We start from the raw sequence: 19,561 nt of genomic DNA on the forward strand, positions 1-19,561 counted from the left end.
GAGGACTGTTTGACGGTATGTAGACTTGTCACATTTCAAAAAGTAACATTCCTGACACCCCCAAAGTAGTTGAGAAGGTCTAGAAGTGGGGTCAAAGCCATGCCACCATGTTCAGAATACCTGGAGAGGGGCCTGTGCGCAGGGGAGCAGGACTGAGAGCTGCTGGGCAGGGAGGAAGAAGCTGCGGGTGAGAAGGTGGTGACTCCCTCCTGCTGCTTCTATGAGGCGGCCCAGAATGGCAGCAGAATACAGCCCCGGTCTCAGCGGAGCCCCCACCCCATGCGCAAGGGACAGAGCACAAAGGCTGTGCTGGAGCAGCAACACCAGAGGCCGGCAGGTGGGGAGGAGACCTGGAGACCTCCGGGGGAGAAGGACCGAAGAGGCCCTCAAGGAGGGGAGACCATCCCCTCGCCGCCCACCCCGGGAGCCCAGAGAGAGAGAGAGGGGGCGCCCCATGCCTGGCGCAGGCCCTCCCCGCCAAGCACTTCGCTTTGCCCATGTCTGCATGCGTCCCCGCTCTCTCTTCCCTCCAAAGGGCAGGGCCAAAGCGGTGGGCCAAGCAGATGCTCCAGGAGGGGGAGGATGGGGCCAAAAGGGAAGCTGACGGTGACTGAAGCGAGACAGAAAGGCTCGGTAGCACACACACATAACCAGAAAACCTAAGAAAAACCTGGGTTGCCATATGTGCGGGAAATTCCAAACATCTATTAAAATTCAAATATTACCCCAGTTGCCATTTTAGGCGTCCAATTTCCGTACATGTCTGGAATTTTTCAGATGTATGGCAGCCCTAGACAGTGTGCGCCTGATGTCTGCTAAACACAGTCTTTAACGTATCAATTGTGCTTCAGGAAACCCGAGAATAAAATTAGGAGAAAGCAAAAGTCAGCATTTAAAGCCTAAGAATACAGTACTTGTATTTGCCACCTTATTTATCTTCTCTCAATCCCCTCACCATGCACTTCTTAATTTGTATTGACCAACTTTCCCCAACCTGGTGCCCTTCAGACATTTTGGACTGCAGTTCACCACATTGCCTGTGCTTCTGGGGACTGATGGAAGTTGTAGTCCTGCAACATCTTGAGGGCACCAGGTTGGTGTGTTTTTAATTCTTATGAGTTTTTCTAACCTGTCCACTTTATGGTCCAATGGTGGGCTCCATACAGAATGAATATAATGTATCAAAGCAACATATTTAAACACTTATCTTAAATAGTAACAGCTCTACAGATGGGGAGGGGCATTTCCTTCCACCTCAAAGGCTCCCCACCTTGACTCATTGGTGGAAGATTTACGATGGCTGAGCCTCACACCCTTTGGAGGGGAAAGCATTCTGCAGTCTGGGGTGTGTGTGTGTGTGTGTGGAGAGTAGCCTCCATAGAGTGTGTCACGCACCACAGTCTCTTGAGCTTCACAGGGCAGAGGTGCTGCTAAGAGGGCCTCCGCTGTCCGTCTGTGTGGAAGGAAGCACCCCTTCAGCTATTTGAGGGTGTTGACACTTGCTGCACTGGTCCCATAATGCAAAGAAAGTGAGATCTTGCATCAAACCCAACTTACTGTTGCTGCTGGTATCACAAACTTGGCCACTTTCAGACAGAATGAGAAGATGGCTGATGATGAAGCATACCAGACTGTTCTGGAAGTCTTGAGAAAGTCATTTTGGATGTTGCAGGGTGGCCTGGAGGCTTTCCCCCAGCAATTAACTGAAACTTCAGCTGATCCATGATTGGCAATTTCAGTTTGCCAGGTTGCAAGTTAAAGGTACTATTTATTAGCCTATTTTGGCTCTGGTGTGCTTCTATAATAAGGAACAGGGAGATGAATTATTCGCCATGGTCTTTATTTTTAAGAATAAACAGTAGGGTTTATATAGTAGTGTAAGCAAGAAACCTTATCCCTTATATACTCAATAGATCCTTGCATGCTGCAGGAGAGTTTCTCCTTTGAGTTCCAAAGATCTCAGGAGCCCACTCTGCAGCAACGTGGAGCAGGGCTTTTAGTGTGGCTGCCCCTGCTCTGCGGAACAACAGCCCTGTCCAGATGCATTTTGTGCAGTTTGGTGACTGTTCTGTGGTGGTTTTTATTACATTTTGTACATTGCCTTGGGACATATGTGGAATAATAAGAGGACAGTGGCTACAGATGTTTTATTACATATGTCAACAGAAAGGAGAGCAGCTGACTGAGTCACTGTGTGGAGCACCCTTTGCCCACTTGGTGCCCTCCTTATATTTTGGACAACCACTCGCGTCCAGGCTTGCTGGGCTGAAGGGACCTAAATGTCTGGAGGATCCCAGGTTGGCAAAGGCTGCTCTGGAAGGACTCTGTACTGTACAAGACAAGAAGTGGCAGACAGTCTTGTATGGCAAGGCAACTACAGAGATTGTTCCTCTTTTGTGTTGTTGGTTGTTGCGCTCCTGCGTTAACCAGGAAAAACAAACATCATATTTAAGAAACACTTTAAGCTTTTGGGAATATGCAAATGGATTTGATCAGCTGGAAGACAGATAATTAATCAGCTAAAATATATGTAATTGGCTGTCAGACCTAAACACTGTACATTTCTAGGCTTGTGATGAATACAGCTTGTGTCAGCCTAGAGGGAGGGGAGAGAGAGACAAGGAGACCAGTTGACAGAGTGAGGGAGAAATGAGTGATGCTAGAATATTTGTGCATGATGGATGGTGCTCACAAGGCAGCAATAGTGGATGGAAGAGGAGGTGGGGAGGAGAGAGACAAATGAAGAGCTCTCTCTCCCTCCCCCTGCTCTCCCCTCCCTCTTTCCCTCTTCTGTGACTGAGTGGTGCTCAGGTTGAGTGTGTTGGAATTTGCCAGCATGGGCTGGAATCTGTTGTTGAAGAGACTATTTTTTCTCTCTCTGTACTATATCTGCACTACTGTGTCATCATCCTCTTTTCACTGTCTGTTTCCCAAGGTCTAAAGAGAAAGGAGGAGGGAAAAGGTAGAAGCAGGAGGGAAACGTATCTCTGCAATAAATGACTTTTGGGTGGAAGGGACGTACAGCTTCCGGCGTACAGCTTCTGGGTCATGTGGCCAGCATGACTAAGCTGCTTCTGGTGAACCAGAGCAGCGCACGGAAATGCCATTTACCTTCCCACCGGAGTGGTACCTATTTATCTACTTGCACTTTCACGTGCTTTTGAACTGCTAGTTTGGCAGGAGCAGGGACTGAGCAACGGGAGCTCACCCCGTTGCAGGGATTCGAACCACTGACCTTTTGATTGGCAAGTCGTAGGCCACCCGCGTCCCACCCCAGTCTAATACATGAATGTAAAAGACCTCTATCTGAAACTCTGGAGAGCCACTGCTCTGGAGAGCCAGTGTAGACAACCCTGAGCTAGATGACCCAATGGCCTGACTTACTGCATGGCAGGACAAAGAGAAGGCGACTCGCACGTCTTCAAGAGCAAGAGTCTGGTGTTTAAGAGCTGCGAGAGAAGGAGAGCCCAGGTAGGAGAATTAGCTCAAAGGAGGTTGCTGATTGATGAACAGAGGGACTGAGATGTGTGAGAAAGTACCAAAGCCAGTCAAGAAGAGGTGGTGAGACTTAAAGGGAAGACTAAGTTTCCACTTGGCTAATTCTGGTCTAGGTCATTACGTGGCACTTGCCATCTTTCATGTGGCAAAGAAGATGGTGGTGGTTGTTGTTGTAACCCATCCATTTCCTCAGGGTAATGTTAAGGGGACTGTCTAAATTGAAACCCTGACCAGGTAAAGGTTGCCGAGTGAAGTTGTGTCTTTGGCAGGCAGGTTGCATTATCCATCAGTCTTTTCTTCCCCTGACATTTTGTGAAGGAGCAAAGGGGAGAAGCTGTTCTCATTTTTCACTGGGCTAAGACGTCCGGGTTTCTAAATGCAGGTCAGCAGCCTGTGACAGAGGGCAGAAAGTAATTAAACGTAAACCCGTCCTGGTTGAATTTCCGTAGCTGTCAAGCTGTAAAGTTCGCCAGCTCATTTTGTCTGCAGGTTTTAAAATTCCAGGGCTTGGAGCTTGTTGGGCTTATATGAACTCTGGGACACTTGCTGCAGACATTTTGCTTGCCCTCAGCAAAAATTAATCCCCATCTCACCCCGGCCCGACTTTGGAGGCAGTTGTGTTTTGGCTTCCAAAGCAAAAGGGAGATACTTTTGTTTCATCCACCTGCATGGAAAAGGGGATGAATTGGCCTCGAGTACCTGGGATCCTGCCCCCTTTACTGCCTAATGCATTGGGTCTAATGAGCTGACCCTGGCTATAGATGGGTTGTAGTAGCTATCCCAGGCTTCCTCAGCCTCAGCCCTCCAGATGTTTTTGGCCTACAACTCCCATGATCCCTAGCTAGCAGGACCAGTGGTCAGGGATGATGGGAATTGTAATCTCAAAACATCTGGAGGGCCGAGGATGAGGAAGCCTGTTCTAGAAGTTCTGTGATAGAGAAGGCTTCTTACTTCTTCTCAGCTGTGGAATTGCATCTTTTTGAAGTCAAGTCATCTTGAGTTCCTTATAGCAGTCTTTAACACATGGTGTGCCTTTAAGTTAGGTTTGACAATTCAATAATAATAATAATAATAATAATAATAATAATAATAATAATATACCCTGCCCATCTGGCTGGGTTTCCCCAGCCACTCTGGGCAGCTCCCAACCAAATATTAAAAACACAATACAGCATTAAACAATCTTTTGATATGTTGCTGTTATCTGCAAATATGGCTATAATTGTTTTCATGTTTAAATCATTTACCAGCTAGGCCTACTATATGTCGGCATTGGTATCTGATCTCAGGGTACAGCTTTTGAACAGCGCATGGCACCAATAGCTCCCAGTCAGACATTGCCGCTCCAACTGGCTTGCGTGGCCAGTTTTTCTGGCCCCAGGAATCAGAGCCCATTGTACTGTTTAAACAGAGGAGGCAAACCTATGCCAGGGCAACCTCCATGTTTGGACACGTGGGTTTTTGTTTTTGCTTGTTCTGCAAGATTCTGATTGGGAAAGGACTGCGGCTCAGTGGTATGCAAAAGTGCCTGGCATCTAAAGGTCGGACTGGGAGATCCCGCTGCCTGAAACCTTGAAGAGTTATTGCCAGTTGGAGGAGAAATTTCTGAGCTAGGTGGGCGTCCCTGAGCGAGATGGATCAATGGTTTGAGCTCAGTACAGTGGTACCTCTGGTTGCGAACGGGACCCCTTCTGGTACTTCTGGGTCGCCGCAGGACGTATCCTGAAAGAATGTAACATGAAGCGGACGTAACATGAGGTATGACTGTATAAGGCAGCTTCCTGTAATTGTCATGTTGTGTAGACCAAAAATCCTGGAGAGCAGCTGCCAGTCAGTGTAGACAGTACTGAGTTACATGGATCCATGGTGTGACTTTCTATAAAGCAGCTTCCCATGTAAATGATTAAAGACCATCTTCCTTTTTCACAGCTTCCTGTGCTCCTACACAGAATTCATGCTGAGAATCTACTTCCTAGGCAAATGACTGTGGAGAATCTTTTCAAAATGTGTTTTCGCTTCTAGAAGAGTTTGTTTGTCTGTCAGAGGTCATTGACTGATACCCTGCACAAATTGCATCCCCCTTCTCTCTGGATATGGATGGCTCTCAACCTTCCCTTTGTGGGTCAACCAACCTCCATTTTCATGCTCTTCCTTTCCCCCATTTAGCATAAAGCTTTCACCTTCTCTGAAGCCACAGGAATAATTTAGCTGCTGCTCACAATGGCATGGCACATGAAAAGCCAGTTGGAAAGAGGGCACAGAGGCTTCCATTGTCGACACGCCTGTTGCTTTCCAAGAGGAGGTGATTTCCTGTGCATCTTGGGGACTGAATATTAAAGGGATTTGGAACGATGAAAGAAGAAACATGTGAGATGTACCTTAAGACATTTCACTTCTTTGGATATTGCTCTGCAGAATGAGGCAAAAATCAGGGGGAAGAAGGTGCAGTGACTGCTTAAAAAAATAAATCCCATTTCTTTCTTTTTATTCCCAAAGTAAAAAATCATATATTTGTTGTTGCAAATATATGTCTCGAATAAAGCAGCTGTGTGAACAGTTCCCACTGGTTTGTGGGGAAAGAAACAAATAACCTATGACTTTGAGCAGTCCTACGTAGGGCCAGGCTGCTGTGCATGCAGAAGGGCCACAGGATTGATACCCAGGAAGGGGAAAGACTCCTGTCTGAAACTGGAGAGCTGCTGCCAGCCATTGTTGATATCACTGGGCTAGATGGACCCATGATCAGCGGTGGTGTCATGGTACTCCTCTAAGGGGGAAGGTGTGCCTTATGGGGAAGGTATGGGGAGTGCTTTCAGTTACAGCTCCTGCTTCGTAGGAAATGGGACACAGGTGGCGCTGTGGGTTAAAGCCTCAGCGCCTAGGACTTGCCGATCGAAAGGTCGGCGGTTCGAATCCCTGCGGCGGGGTGCGCTCCCGCTGCTCGGTCCCAGCGCCTGCCAACCTAGCAGTTCGAAAGCACCTCCGGGTGCAAGTAGATAAATAGGGACCGCTTACCAGCGGGAAGGTAAACGGCGTTTCCGTGTGCAGCTCTGGCTCGCCAGAACAGCGATGTCACGCTGGCCACGTGACCCGGAAGTGTCTCCGGACAGCGCTGGCCCCTGGCCTCTTAAGTGAGATAGGCGCACAACCCCAGAGTCTGTCAAGACTGGCCCGTACGGGCAGGGGTACCTTTACCTTTACTTTATGGGGAGTGCTTTCAGTTACAGCTCCTGCTTCGTAGGAAATGACACTTGCAAACAAAGGGAACTAGGTTCTTACAGGAGCAAATGGCATAGACAGGAGTGAGTTTCAGGTGGCATGTTCTTTTCTCATTTATTTGTTTCTACAACGGAACAGCTTGAGGTTACTGGTCAGGGTTTGGGGCCAGGATATCTCTGATGGACAGCCTTTCCCCACATGGAACATAGGTTATGTAAATTGTGTTGCCATGACGTTATTTTGCTCCCTTTATTTCAACGCAAAGCATCAACAACAGTGAATTGTGACTGTATTCAATGGATTGATTTCTGTACTGGACATAGAATGAATAAGCATCCGCCTGCAATTTCTGTCGCTATTTCCATTAGGATTCTCTGGATTTTCTGGGACACAAAGCAGGGCTTTCTTGGATGTGGCACCCAGATTATGGAACTCCCTCCTTACAAAGAGGCCTGCTTTGTCCCCTCATTGTTGGCCTTTCCCCCCACATAAGTACAGGCGGCAAACATTTGGAGCATGTCCAGCTGACGTGTGGGTCCTTTTGGACCCAGAAGAAGGCAGAACGGGTGGTGGGGATTGTTATGGGGGTGTGGCGTAAAGTAATGGGGCAGGGCGTGCTTATTTGTTCTCCATTGACATGCGCAACAGCCAGTATTGAAATGCCTGCGCAACTTGGTCACCACCTGTAGTGAAGATGTTTTGATTTTGACAGGCCTTTCCTTTGAATGAAATTTTACTCCAACTGTGATTGTTTTTTTTAAAAAAAAAAATTGGTTGTATCCAGACCTGACATGGTTGTTATTTAATATTATTAGTATTGTGGTTTTAGATATAGGTATGGTAGGTAGGTAGATGTGTGTGGATAGGAGGTATCTATCCATCCCTAGGTATGCAGAGGTAGAGATATACAGTGTTTTGTTTAGGGTTACTTTCATTTTGACTCACGAAAATCACTGGGAAAGGAAATGAAGCTGCCATCGGTGGTGGTAACAATGAAACTGACCAATCACCATGCTAGATTCCAACTCCTACTTCACACATTAAACACTGGCTTCCGTCTGAGACTCAGGAAACACCATGACAGGAAATGAGGCTGCCATTGGGGGTAGCAACAGAACTGACGATTCACCGTCAGTTTTTAGTTTCTTCTCATGTTAGATTCACAAAATGTTTCCGGGTATGCATACCCCTGCATCTCTCCAGAAAAAAGCACTGCTGCCATTGTTATAAGTTGTGATGTATGTTGTACAGGAATACAGGGTTTCATAGAGTCATAGAATTGTAGAGTTGGAGGGACCCCAAGGGCCATCTAGTCTATCCCCCTGCAGTGCTGGAATCTCAGCTATAGCATCCCTGACAGATGGACACCCAACCTCTGCTTCAAAACCTCCAAGGAAGGAGAGTCCACAGCCTCCCAGGGGAGACCGTTCCACGGTCAAACAGCTCTTACCACCAGAGAGTTCTTCCTGATGTTAATATTATTATGGGCTCTCATATATGGAAACACAGAAGTTACAGGCAACAGAATCATAGCTGTGCCCCCCCTTAGAGAATGAGTGGAAACAAAAGGAATGAATAAAATAATAATGAACTTAATGATGTTGTTAATTATCAAAATTAAGAAATGGCTTCCCCCCTTTAACATTTCTGTTTTAATGGGGAACGATGCATCTTTTACATCAATGAACCATTTGTTAAAGGTGCAACCCTTGTGAGAATCACAACCCCTCTTTTCTCTTCTGGCTGATGAATGCTGTCCACCCTGCAATGCCAATGCTTTGGCAGCCAGAAAGATCTGTGAGTGTAGCTGGGAAGATTTTGAACGTTGCTCACCAAGGACTTTCAAAAAGCAATCTGCTAACAAGCAGCTTCTTTCCCCTTAAGCTGTGAAGCTTGTCTTATGCCATCTGGAACTGGTGCACAAACAGCACTGGAAAGGCAAGGAGAGTTTGGGAGCTTTTAAAACTTCTTTTTAAAAAATAAAATGTGTGCATTCTGGAGAGCCTCCCCAGCTGCTTGGTATTTTGCTGCTTGTTGTAGCCGACTTGGCTGGAAGGGATCCTGGAGCATGCCCAGAGCCTTTTATGAAGCTAGTAAACCACCAAGTGTATCTTGGATTGCCAGAACTAACTGATTAGAAAATGGAGCTTCTGGTCGATGAAGCTGTGACTGTGAAACATTCAAGCTCCATGTGCAGAGCCTGATGGCTTATAGTACAGTGGTACCCCGAGTACTTAATTCGTTCCGGAGGTCTGTTCTTAACCTGAAACTGTTCTTAACCTGAAGCACCACTTTAGCTAATGGGGCCTCCTGCTGCTGCCACGCCGCCAGAGAACGATTTCTGTTCTCATCCTGAAGCAAAATTCTTAACCCGTGGTACTATTTCTGGGTTAGCAGAGTCTGTAACCTGAAGCGTATGTGTCACGGCCACCCAGGATGGGTCCCAGCTCACAAGAGACCTCACTCCGTTGCGGTTTATTTACAGGAAAAGTTTATTGAAGATTTCTGCTTCTCATACAGTTCAGCATTGTGGCCGTACGTCTGTCACGTTAGACCGCTGAAGTCCCCTCTGACTCCTCCCCTCTTCCACACCAACTTAATAGCCTGGCTCTAGACCACCTCTTCCTCTCCTTTCTTTTCCGCAGGGTCTTCCTGCCCCCCTGGGTTCCCTCTCTCCGTGACTCGCCTGAGGCTGAATCCTCTGCCGCCTCTTCCCCCCTCCTTCTGGCTTTGGGGCCGGGCTCCTCCCCTGAGCTCTCTCCACTTCCGCGCGCCTCTACGTTTGAACTTGGCGCGCGTACGTTGCTCCTGACCTTTCTTTCGACCGCTACACCACCCTTTGTTCTGCTCTCCACCCTTTCCGGCTGAACACCTTGCTCCAACCCCCTTTCTCTGTTCTCTCCTAATCCTGCTCCCTCCGAGAGGCTGACGACTCCACCCCCTTTACTCCGTTCCAGCTGAGACGCCTCTTGCTGCGTCTGTCTTCCACTGGGCTCCTCTCCGCTTCTCCCTTCTCCTCCCTTTTGCTTGATTAAGGTAACCCCCTTTTGAGAATCCTCTGACTCGCTGCTCAGACTCGTGGATTCCCTTAGAATTCCGTCATCTTCTTCCTCATCCTTCTGCCCCTCCTCCCACTCGCTCTCCGTCTCCTCTGTCATCTCCTCCTCTCTCCCAGAAACCCTGACATCCATCCCCCCCTCGAAGCCCCCCCTTCCCCCCTCCCGCTCGCCGGGTGCAGGTTGAGGAAAACGTGGTTCTTCCGGGGTCGGTTCAGGATACAGGTTGTCCACTTCAACGTTCTCCTCTGGCAGCTCCGTATATGTGTGTTCGAACTCGGGTTCCCCACCCAAAGACATCACAGTCTCTTCCTCCATCACTGTTTCTCCTGGCGCTGCCTGCCAAGGACCTACCATCCATCTCTGACTCCATGCCTCCCTTGGCTGATCCACCCACCAACAAGGGCCTGTCTCCTCCCCCCCCAGTCTCGGATCCCTGGTCGGGCTTGTTTCGGGCGTATGGCCCTCGGGCGAGGAGAAACCCTCGAACGTGCTGTCCGACAAAGTGGGCGTGAAAAGCCAATCATCAAAATACTCCTCGGGCATGGGCTTGTGCGGAAAAAGTGCATGGAACTCCTCCTTCAACAGGGGTTCGTCCAACGCGTAACCCGGCACCCAGCTATTGGCAGAGGCCGGAGTGCCTTCCCTGGCGAGAAAATATTCAACTCCCTCCTCCCCCCATCTCGAGTCCAGTATCTCTGTGACCTCGTTAAGAGGTTCTGGTCTTGGCGATTCCCCCCTCTCAGGCGCCCTCCTACGTGGCTCTGGGGGTGCTCCTGACTCTTGAAACCTGTGTGGGGTTTTGTAGGGAGTGAGCACCGACCTATGAAAGACCGGGTGCACCCTGGAACCCTCCGGAAGGGCTAGACGAAAAGCCACCGGATTGATCTTAGCCTCAACTTGATATGGCCCTAGCTGCCTGTGTCCTAACTTCTTCTTGGCCAATGACCTGGCCGGCATCGCGTGGGCTGCTAACCACACCCAGTCCCCAACCTGGATGTCCTCTCCCGCCCTCCTGTGCTTATCGGCCTGCACCTTATACGCCTGTTTTGCCAGCTCCAAATGTCTCCGCAGCTCCTCGTGCACCTCTTGCAACTCCGCTGCAAACTGGTCGGCATCTTGAGGCCCCCCCCCTCCTGGTGCCGCAAATCTCGGGAAGGTCCTGGGATGACGGCCATTGTTCGCGAAGAAAGGCGTCACCCCGGTGGATGCGTGTTTCGTGTTGTTGTAGGCGAATTCAGCCATCGGCAGATAGTCCACCCACGCCGCAGGTCGCTGGTTGGCGTAGCACCGCAGGTACTGCTGCATGATCGCGTTGACCCTCTCCGCTTGACCGTTGGTTTGTGGATGCCTCGCCGATGTCAGGTTGATTTTGACGTGCAAGATGCCCAGAAGCTTTCGCCAGAAAGTGGAAACAAACTGGCGCCCCCTGTCGGACAAGACGGACTGCGGAAGTCCATGCACTCTGAAGACGTGATCGATGAAGAGCTTTGCGGTCTGTTCTGCCGTCGCCACCTTGGCACAAGGGATGAAGTGCGCCATCTTGGTGAACAAATCCACCACCACTAACACCGCCGTCTTACCTCTGGAGCTGGGCAGGTCTGTAACAAAGTCCAACGCTACCCTCTCCCACGGTTGCTGCGGTGTCTCCAGCGGTTCTAGCAATCCCGCCTGCTTCTGGTGCACTGGTTTGGACCTCTGGCAGATATCACACCTGGCGACGTAGTCCGCCACCTCTCCTCTCATCTGGGGCCACCAAAAGTCTCTAGCCACCAACTCCATCGTCTTCTCTTTGCCGAAATGGCCTGCACTAGGGGCGTCATGCAATTGTTGCAGAACCTTGGCTCGAAGCTCGTCGGTGGGCACGTAAAGGGCACCCTTACGAGTCAAAAGTCCATCTTGCAATTGAAACTCATCGTTGTCTCGCGACCCTCCGCGTAGCTCCTCCATCTTAGACTGTGCAAACTGATCCCTTTGCAACGCGCGTCGCACCGCGTCCAGGTCGACTGCGATGGTAGCGCACGTCCACGCCTGCGGTGCGAAAATGTGCTTTGCTGCGATTGGAGCTGCTTCCTCCAAGTATTGCGGCTTTCGGGATAGCGCGTCTGCAATAACATTGGAGTCTCCTGGGATGTATTCTATTTTGAAGTCGAAGTCCGCGAAGAACTCCGCCCAGCGCATGTGTCGCTGGGTCTGCAACTTAGCCGTCCGCCAATACTCTAAGTTCTTGTGATCCGTGCGGACCTGCACCGTGTGCTTGGCTCCTATCAAGAAGTGTCGCCACGCTTTGAAAGCTGCATGAATGGCCAACAACTCCCTGTCCCATATGGTATAATTGCGCTCCGTCTTGCTGAGCTTCCGGGAGTAGAACGCACCCGGTCTCCAGTTGCCTTGTGAATCCTCTTGCAAAAGAACGGCCCCAACCGCTCTGTCTGACGCATCGGTCTCTACCCGCATGGGTCTGCCGGGATTCACGTGGAGCAGCTGCTCTTCGGAGGCGAAAAGACCCTTAAGCGTCCGGAAGGACCGCTCCGCTTGTTCGGTCCAGACGAACTTCTTCTTCTTGGAACTGAGGGTGTCAGTGATAGCCGCCGTCGCGTTCGCAAAGCCTTTAATAAACTTGCGGTAAAAATTGGCAAAGCCGATGAACCTCTGGACCTCTTTCCGATTTCGAGGGCTTTTCCAGTCCAACAGCGCTTGAACCTTAGCCCTGTCCATGGCCAGTCCCTCGTCGGACAACTTGTAGCCAAGGAAATCAACCTCTCTGACATCAAACTGGCATTTTTCCAACTTGGCGTACAGCCTGTGTTCCTTCAGCCTCTGCAGGACCTCCCTCACGTCCTTATCGTGATCCTCCGGCGATTCCGAGAAAATCAGGATATCGTCGAGAAAGCAGACACACTTTTTGTAGAGGAGACCTGCTAGCACGTGGTGCATAAATGCTTGAAAAACGTGGCTGCCATTTTGGAGGCCGAAAGGCATGACTCTGTATTCGTATGTGCCCAGAGGGGTGAACATGGCGGTCTTCCACTCATCTCCTTTCCGGATGCGGATGAGATTGTAAGCTCCACGTAGGTCCAGCTTGGTGAAAATCTTGCCCCTCCTGACGGTCGCTAAAAGGTCGTCAATCTTGGGCATGGGGAAAGCTTTGGGCTTAGTCAAGCTGTTTATGAACCTGTAATCCACTATAAGCCTTTTTTGGGGCGTGTCTTTCTTCTTCACAAAGAAAACAGGGCTGCCTCCCGCTGCTTTAGATTCCTGGATGAAACCGCGCTTGAGGTTATGGTCTATGAACTCCCGAAGCTCTTGCATTTCGTCCTCCGACATGGAGTACAGCTTGGCAGCAGGCAGTTGCGCCCCTGGCACTAAATCAATCGCGCAGTCGTAAGGTCTGTGAGGCGGCAACTTGTCAGCTTCCTTCTCACAGAAAACCTCCAAGAAGTCCTGGTACTTGTGAGGCACTGTTTGCACCATACCCAGATGCAACTGCTGCTCGGCTTCTCCTCCCTGATCGGTCTGAAAGCAATGCTGAGCACAATACGATGAACAAAAGGTGATCTGCCGCTGATACCACGCAACCGCGGGACTGTGCCTCTCCAGCCAACTCATGCCTAACACGATGGGCGTGTCCGATAAGTGGGTGACATTGAAACTAATAAGTTCTCGATGGTTGCCAATCTGCATCAGCATGGGAGGGGTTTGCTGCACCACTTGCCCCCCCAGCAACTTCCTGCCGTCTACCGTGACCACGTTCAGAGGCGTCGTTGCAGGCAGGAGCGCCATGTTGTGCTGCTTAACGAACTGCAGTCCCACGAAGTCGGCGTTGCTTCCCGAATCGATCGTTATTGGAACCTCGAGGAGTCTCCCATCAGGCAGCTGGAGTGTTGCTGTGAGCAGAACTGCCGGTTTGGGAGGCAAAGGGTCCACGCTCTGCGGCGATGCTGGGGGCTTGTCTACAGATCCGCCTGGCTGAGCCCCAGGAGCTCTGCTTCCAGCCAGGCACTGTCGTTTCCCTGAAGTCGCTCCCCTGGTTGCACCTCTGCTGTCACAGTTGCCAGTGCCGCAGTGTGCTTCTGGAGCCTCTGGGGGCACTCTTTCGCCATATGGTGCGCACTGTCACAGATGTAACACTTCCTGGTTCCTCTAGGAGGCTTCGCTTTGGCTGCACCAGGGACAGGGCTCTGGGATGGCTTCTGAGCCCTAGCACCACCAATCTCCATTGGCTCCTCGCTGTCCTTCCCCATTGGCGAGGGGTGCGCACGGCTGAAATCCCTGTGCACAAAAGGGAGAGTCCTCGCTTGCGCACGCGCTTGGGGCCCGTCCTCCTCGTGCCACGGACGTCCCTCATGTCGAATTCCAATAGCTAAAGCCCGTTGCACCACGTCTTCTAGGGTCTGGGGTCTGTCCCCCCTAGCGATCTCATCCTTGATGGGGGGGCTCAATCCCTCCCAAAAAAGATCTCTGACCGGTTTACTGTCCTTTGGCCAATCTAAGGCGGTGAGCAATGCAAAAAATTTAGAGTGGTATTGGCGCACAGTCGCTTTCCCCTGCCTCAGCCCGTGCATTTGACGGCGCGCAATGTCCACATCCACAGAGGATTGAAAACAAGAATCCATCGCTTTGATGAACGCAGTTGAATTGCGACGGGCCGGTCCATCTTCGCGCCACAGATTGCGTAGCCAAGCCCTGGCCTCCCCATGCAGGTGCGAAACAATGAACCCCACTTTCTCCTCCTCATCTTTAAAATCGTGACGGAGTAAATGCAGTGCATACACGACGTCCGCTCTGAAATTGGGATAGTCTTGCAAGTTGCCATTAAAATGCGGAACCAGGGCACCCCCCCGCCGTCCAAGCGCAATGCCCTCCGCTCTGGATCCTGGGGCCCCCGCCCTGTCCGCGTGTTCCCACCTTGCCTGCAAATCCTGGCACGTCTTCTCCAAGTCGTCATTCTTCTTCTGCGAAGCAATGACTGCCGATGTGAGAGCGGTAACCTGATCCCGCAGTGCAACCAGCTGCTCCTCAGCGCTCATGGCTGCTCCCGTTCGTGAGCTTCGCAAAAAAAAATTTTTTTGCTTTCAGAGAGGGGACTTACTGTCTCGGCCACCCAGGATGGGTCCCAGCTCACAAGAGACCTCACTCCGTTGCGGTTTATTTACAGGAAAAGTTTATTGAAGATTTCTGCTTCTCATACAGTTCAGCATTGTGGCCGTACGTCTGTCACGTTAGACCGCTGAAGTCCCCTCTGACTCCTCCCCTCTTCCACACCAACTTAATAGCCTGGCTCTAGACCACCTCTTCCTCTCCTTTCTTTTCCGCAGGGTCTTCCTGCCCCCCTGGGTTCCCTCTCTCCGTGACTCGCCTGAGGCTGAATCCTCTGCCGCCTCTTCCCCCCTCCTTCTGGCTTTGGGGCCGGGCTCCTCCCCTGAGCTCTCTCCACTTCCGCGCGCCTCTACGTTTGAACTTGGCGCGCGTACGTTGCTCCTGACCTTTCTTTCGACCGCTACACCACCCTTTGTTCTGCTCTCCACCCTTTCCGGCTGAACACCTTGCTCCAACCCCCTTTCTCTGTTCTCTCCTAATCCTGCTCCCTCCGAGAGGCTGACGACTCCACCCCCTTTACTCCGTTCCAGCTGAGACGCCTCTTGCTGCGTCTGTCTTCCACTGGGCTCCTCTCCGCTTCTCCCTTCTCCTCCCTTTTGCTTGATTAAGGTAACCCCCTTTTGAGAATCCTCTGACTCGCTGCTCAGACTCGTGGATTCCCTTAGAATTCCGTCATCTTCTTCCTCATCCTTCTGCCCCTCCTCCCACTCGCTCTCCGTCTCCTCTGTCATCTCCTCCTCTCTCCCAGAAACCCTGACAGTATGTAACCTGAAGCATATGTAACCTGAAGAATATGTAACATGAGGTACCACTGTAAACCTGCTTGGGGAAGAGTTCCAAACTAAGAAGCAACACCAATTTTTCATGTGTGTGTGCCCAAACATAAACTTTTCAGTATACAATATTTATCTTACATATTTAAATTCTTACCTGGCTTCTAGGAAGCTCAGGTCAAGTGTGCACATTTCTGGCTTATTGTGGTTAATTGAACAGTATAATGGATTTCAGGGGCAGAATCATTGAGTGCCTGTCAACACCCACAGTTCTCCAGGGGGCCCACTGCCCCCCACAACCCTACAGATCCAACTGTCCCTGCTCACCCTGCCTTCTCTGGCATGCAAGATGGGACTCAAGTGAGAAGCATCCTTCACTTGGCTTGTTTCTCCTCTCTCTGACCTTATGTTCAGATGGGCAGGGTCTCATAGGCATAGAACAAGTGAATAGGCAGTGGAAGGAGAAGTGAGGACCCACTAAAGACACACTGTTGTATCTTGTCCACAGACACTCACCTGGGGCTGGTGCAGACAAGTATCATGCTGACAGCCTGATCAGACGGAAATCCAGAAGCTGCAGTTTCCCACTGCATCTGAACACAAAATCATGGGTTGTTTTTCACTTGCAAACCAGGTCCAACAAGCCAGCAACAGGATCCATTTAAGGGATCCTGGTTTGTTGGGGGAAAGCAACCCACAACCCTGGTTTTAGACTTCATGGGAAGCTGTGCTTAGTTTTGGCTTGTTTCTCCAACTCATGCCATGGAGGAAGTGAGGGGGGGCATACAATGGAACGCTGTTCATGCCTCCAAAATTGTCAGAAATCCTGGTTCATCATGACACCTGAACACAACCATGATTTTCATATCTGCTTAAAGCCTTCATTAGTTTTTCTTCACTGACTTGGGAATTAAACATTAAAACTACCTGAAAAGCAATTGAGCCATTTTGTGTTTGGTATTTAGCATACAGTGGTTTCCTTCTGTTTTAGAGGCTGCTGCACCCAGGGGGGTTCTAAACATTAGCCCAGGAAACGGAAACATAAGATGTAGGGGCAGAAATCAGAAACTTAGCAAAATTATGATGCCCTTCTACTTGGTTAAGAATTTGGGTGGGGAAAACGTGAATAGTGTTCACTATAGTGTATACTGTATATCAGTGAATGGGACGTGGGTGGCGCTGTGGGTTAAACCACTGAGCCTAGGGCTTGCCAATCAGAAGGTCAGCAGTTCGAATCCCCGCAACGGGGTGAGCTCCCGTTGCTCAGTCCCTGCTCCTGCCAACCTAGCAGTTCGAAAGCACCCCAAAAAGTGCAATTAGATAAATAGGTACCCCTCTGGCGGGACGGTAAACGGCGTTTCTGTGCGCTGCTCTGGTTTGCCAGAAGCGGCTTAGTCATGCTGGCCACATGACCTGGAAAATCTGTCTGCCAATAAAGCAAGATGAGCGCCGCAACCCCAGAGTCGGCCATGACTGGACCTGATGGTCAGGGGTCCCTTTACCTTTATATCAGTGAAGCTGGTAAACAGGAGAGAGAAGAGTATAGAGGTCAGGGGGAAGGAGAAGCCAGGAAAGTGTTGCAGAAGACCTAGGTAGAATCTACACACACATAAAAAATGCTGTGGAAATGCTTTTTTAGAAAACGTTTTTGAAAAATATATTGAATTTACCATAGCTCACCATTGCCATCAAGTGTCACATTTGTAAGTTACACTTGATAACACATTTAAAATGTTTTATTTGCAGCTGTATAGCTGAGTCCCCAGACTCCAGGGTCAAGGCAAAAGGAGCCGAGTTTAAAGGATGGGTGATCTGAAAGGAAAGGCTAAAGTAGGGAAACAGGGCAGATGTTTCAGAGTAATGCTTTCTCATAAGCAAATAATAATAAATTGTTTTTATGGGTAACTGCTCAGCTTTCCTAAGAATGTGTGCCCCCTTCCTCATGTCATTACAGTAACTATTTGCTCTTTTAAAAAGAAAAGTCTACAGTACAAGGGGGAGAGTCTATTTTCAGCATAGGGGCCATATTGTCTTCTGGGCTGTCGGCCAAAGGACACATGCGACTGGTGAGCGATGCCAGAGGCAAACGTATGCAAAGCAGCAAATGGACATTTTATCTTCACACACATCTCTCTTTAATTCCATCCAGAGAAGCAAGAGACATTGTGTACATTAAAGTTCAATTTTTGTTATACGTTACTCATAAAATCCTAGAATGGTAGATTTGGAAGGGGTCCTGAGGGTCATCTGGTCCAACCCCGGCAATGCAGGAATCTCAGCTGGAGCATCCACAACAGATGGCCATCCAAGTTCTGCTTAAAAACCTCCAAGGAAGGAGAGTCCACCACCTCCCAAGGGAGTCTGTTCCACTATCAAACAGCTCTTACTGTCAGAAAGATCTTCCTGATGTTTAGTCAGAATCTCTTGTCTTGTAACGAAGCCATTAGTTCTAGTCCTACCCTCTAGAGCAGGTATAAGCAAACTCAGGCCTCCAGATGTTTTGGAGACTACAATTCCCATCAGCCCTGACCACTGGTCCTGTTAGCTGGGGATGATGGGAGTTGTAGTCCCAAAACATCTGGAGGGCCAAGTTTGCCTACACCTGCTCCACAGCTGGAGAAAGCAAGCTTGCTCCATCTTCCACATGGCAGCTCCTTAGAACGGTGACGATGGCTGCCGTACCTCCTCTCAGTCTCCTCTTTTCCAGGCAAAACATACCCAACTATGATTTATACTTCATTTCTGTAAGACTTTTTGAAATAGTTTTTTTAAAGAGAGAGAGAGAAGACGTAGCATTAAACATCAACAGGAAGTCTCTCAGCAAGAAAAAGATGAATTATGTCTGCTGCCTTTTAAATGTTATTTCTCCCACCCAGTTAATGTTATTTCCTTAATCAAGGTCTGAATCCACTATCTTGCTTGCAACAGCAATATGGATTCCTTCTGGCATGTACAAGAATAAGTACATTTTTTTTTACTTTTTAAAAAAAGACTACTGAGACATTGGCAAACTGTCCCCCCCCCCTTTTAATGAAAGTTTTAAGCTTCCACCATCTGTTCTGCCCATAATTATGCAGGCAAAAATAACATTATTTTACAGCTATATCAGTAAGTGCAAAGACATTAGCGATCTGCTTCCATGCTGCATTTACACAGAGCCTTCTCGAGAGTTCTCACTCAGCCCACACATTCCAAAGGCAACTGGCTCATATCAGATACTGTCTTTCTACTACCTCATACCATGTGTATCATTTCAATTGCAAGTACCATTGCCAATTAGCCTCTTTTATAAAGTCCAACAAGGAAAGCAAATGCGTATTGTCAAATACCTCATGTTCTATATAGCCTGGGATGCTGAAGTTCTCCACACCCCCAAAAATCACTGATCTGACCTGACTTGTCTCAAAAAAGGGTATCATGAAGCTGGGAGCGGTGCAGAAAAGGACAACGAAACCCATGGATAGCCAGTGTCCCTCCTAGATGTTTTTATCCAGCCACATCTGGAAGGCAAAAGCTACCCTTTTGCAAACTTATTAAGGCCATTGTTGGAGGCAGAATACCTCTGGATACCAGTTGCTGGGAATCAGATGTTGTGCTCAGACCTGCTTGTGGGCCTGCCACAAGTATCTGGTTGGCCAGTGTGGGAATAATAATAATAATAATAATTCATTTATACCCTGCCCATCTGGCTGGGTTTCCCCAGCCACTTTGGGCAGCTCCCAACAGAATATTAGAACACAATAAAACATCAAACATTAAAAACTTCCCTTAACAGGGCTGCCTTCAGATGTCTTCTAAAAGTCAGATAGTTGTTTATTTCCTTGACATCTGGTGGGAGGGCATTCCACAGGGCGAGAACCACTACTGAGAAGGCCCTCTGCCTGGTTCTTTGTAACCTCACTTCTCGCAGTGAGA

General features: G+C 49.4%; 1 protein-coding gene across 4 annotated transcripts in view; it reads left to right on the forward strand.

The window, feature by feature from the left end:
* APBA2 (amyloid beta precursor protein binding family A member 2) overlaps window positions 1-19,561 on the forward strand; it is a 115,084-nt gene that overhangs the window by 33,829 nt on the left and 61,694 nt on the right. The gene's annotated exons all lie outside the window — the stretch shown is intronic.

This window comes from Podarcis melisellensis, assembly GCF_964234715.1.
Source record: "Podarcis melisellensis genome assembly, chromosome: 14".
NCBI lineage: Eukaryota > Metazoa > Chordata > Lepidosauria > Squamata > Lacertidae > Podarcis > Podarcis melisellensis.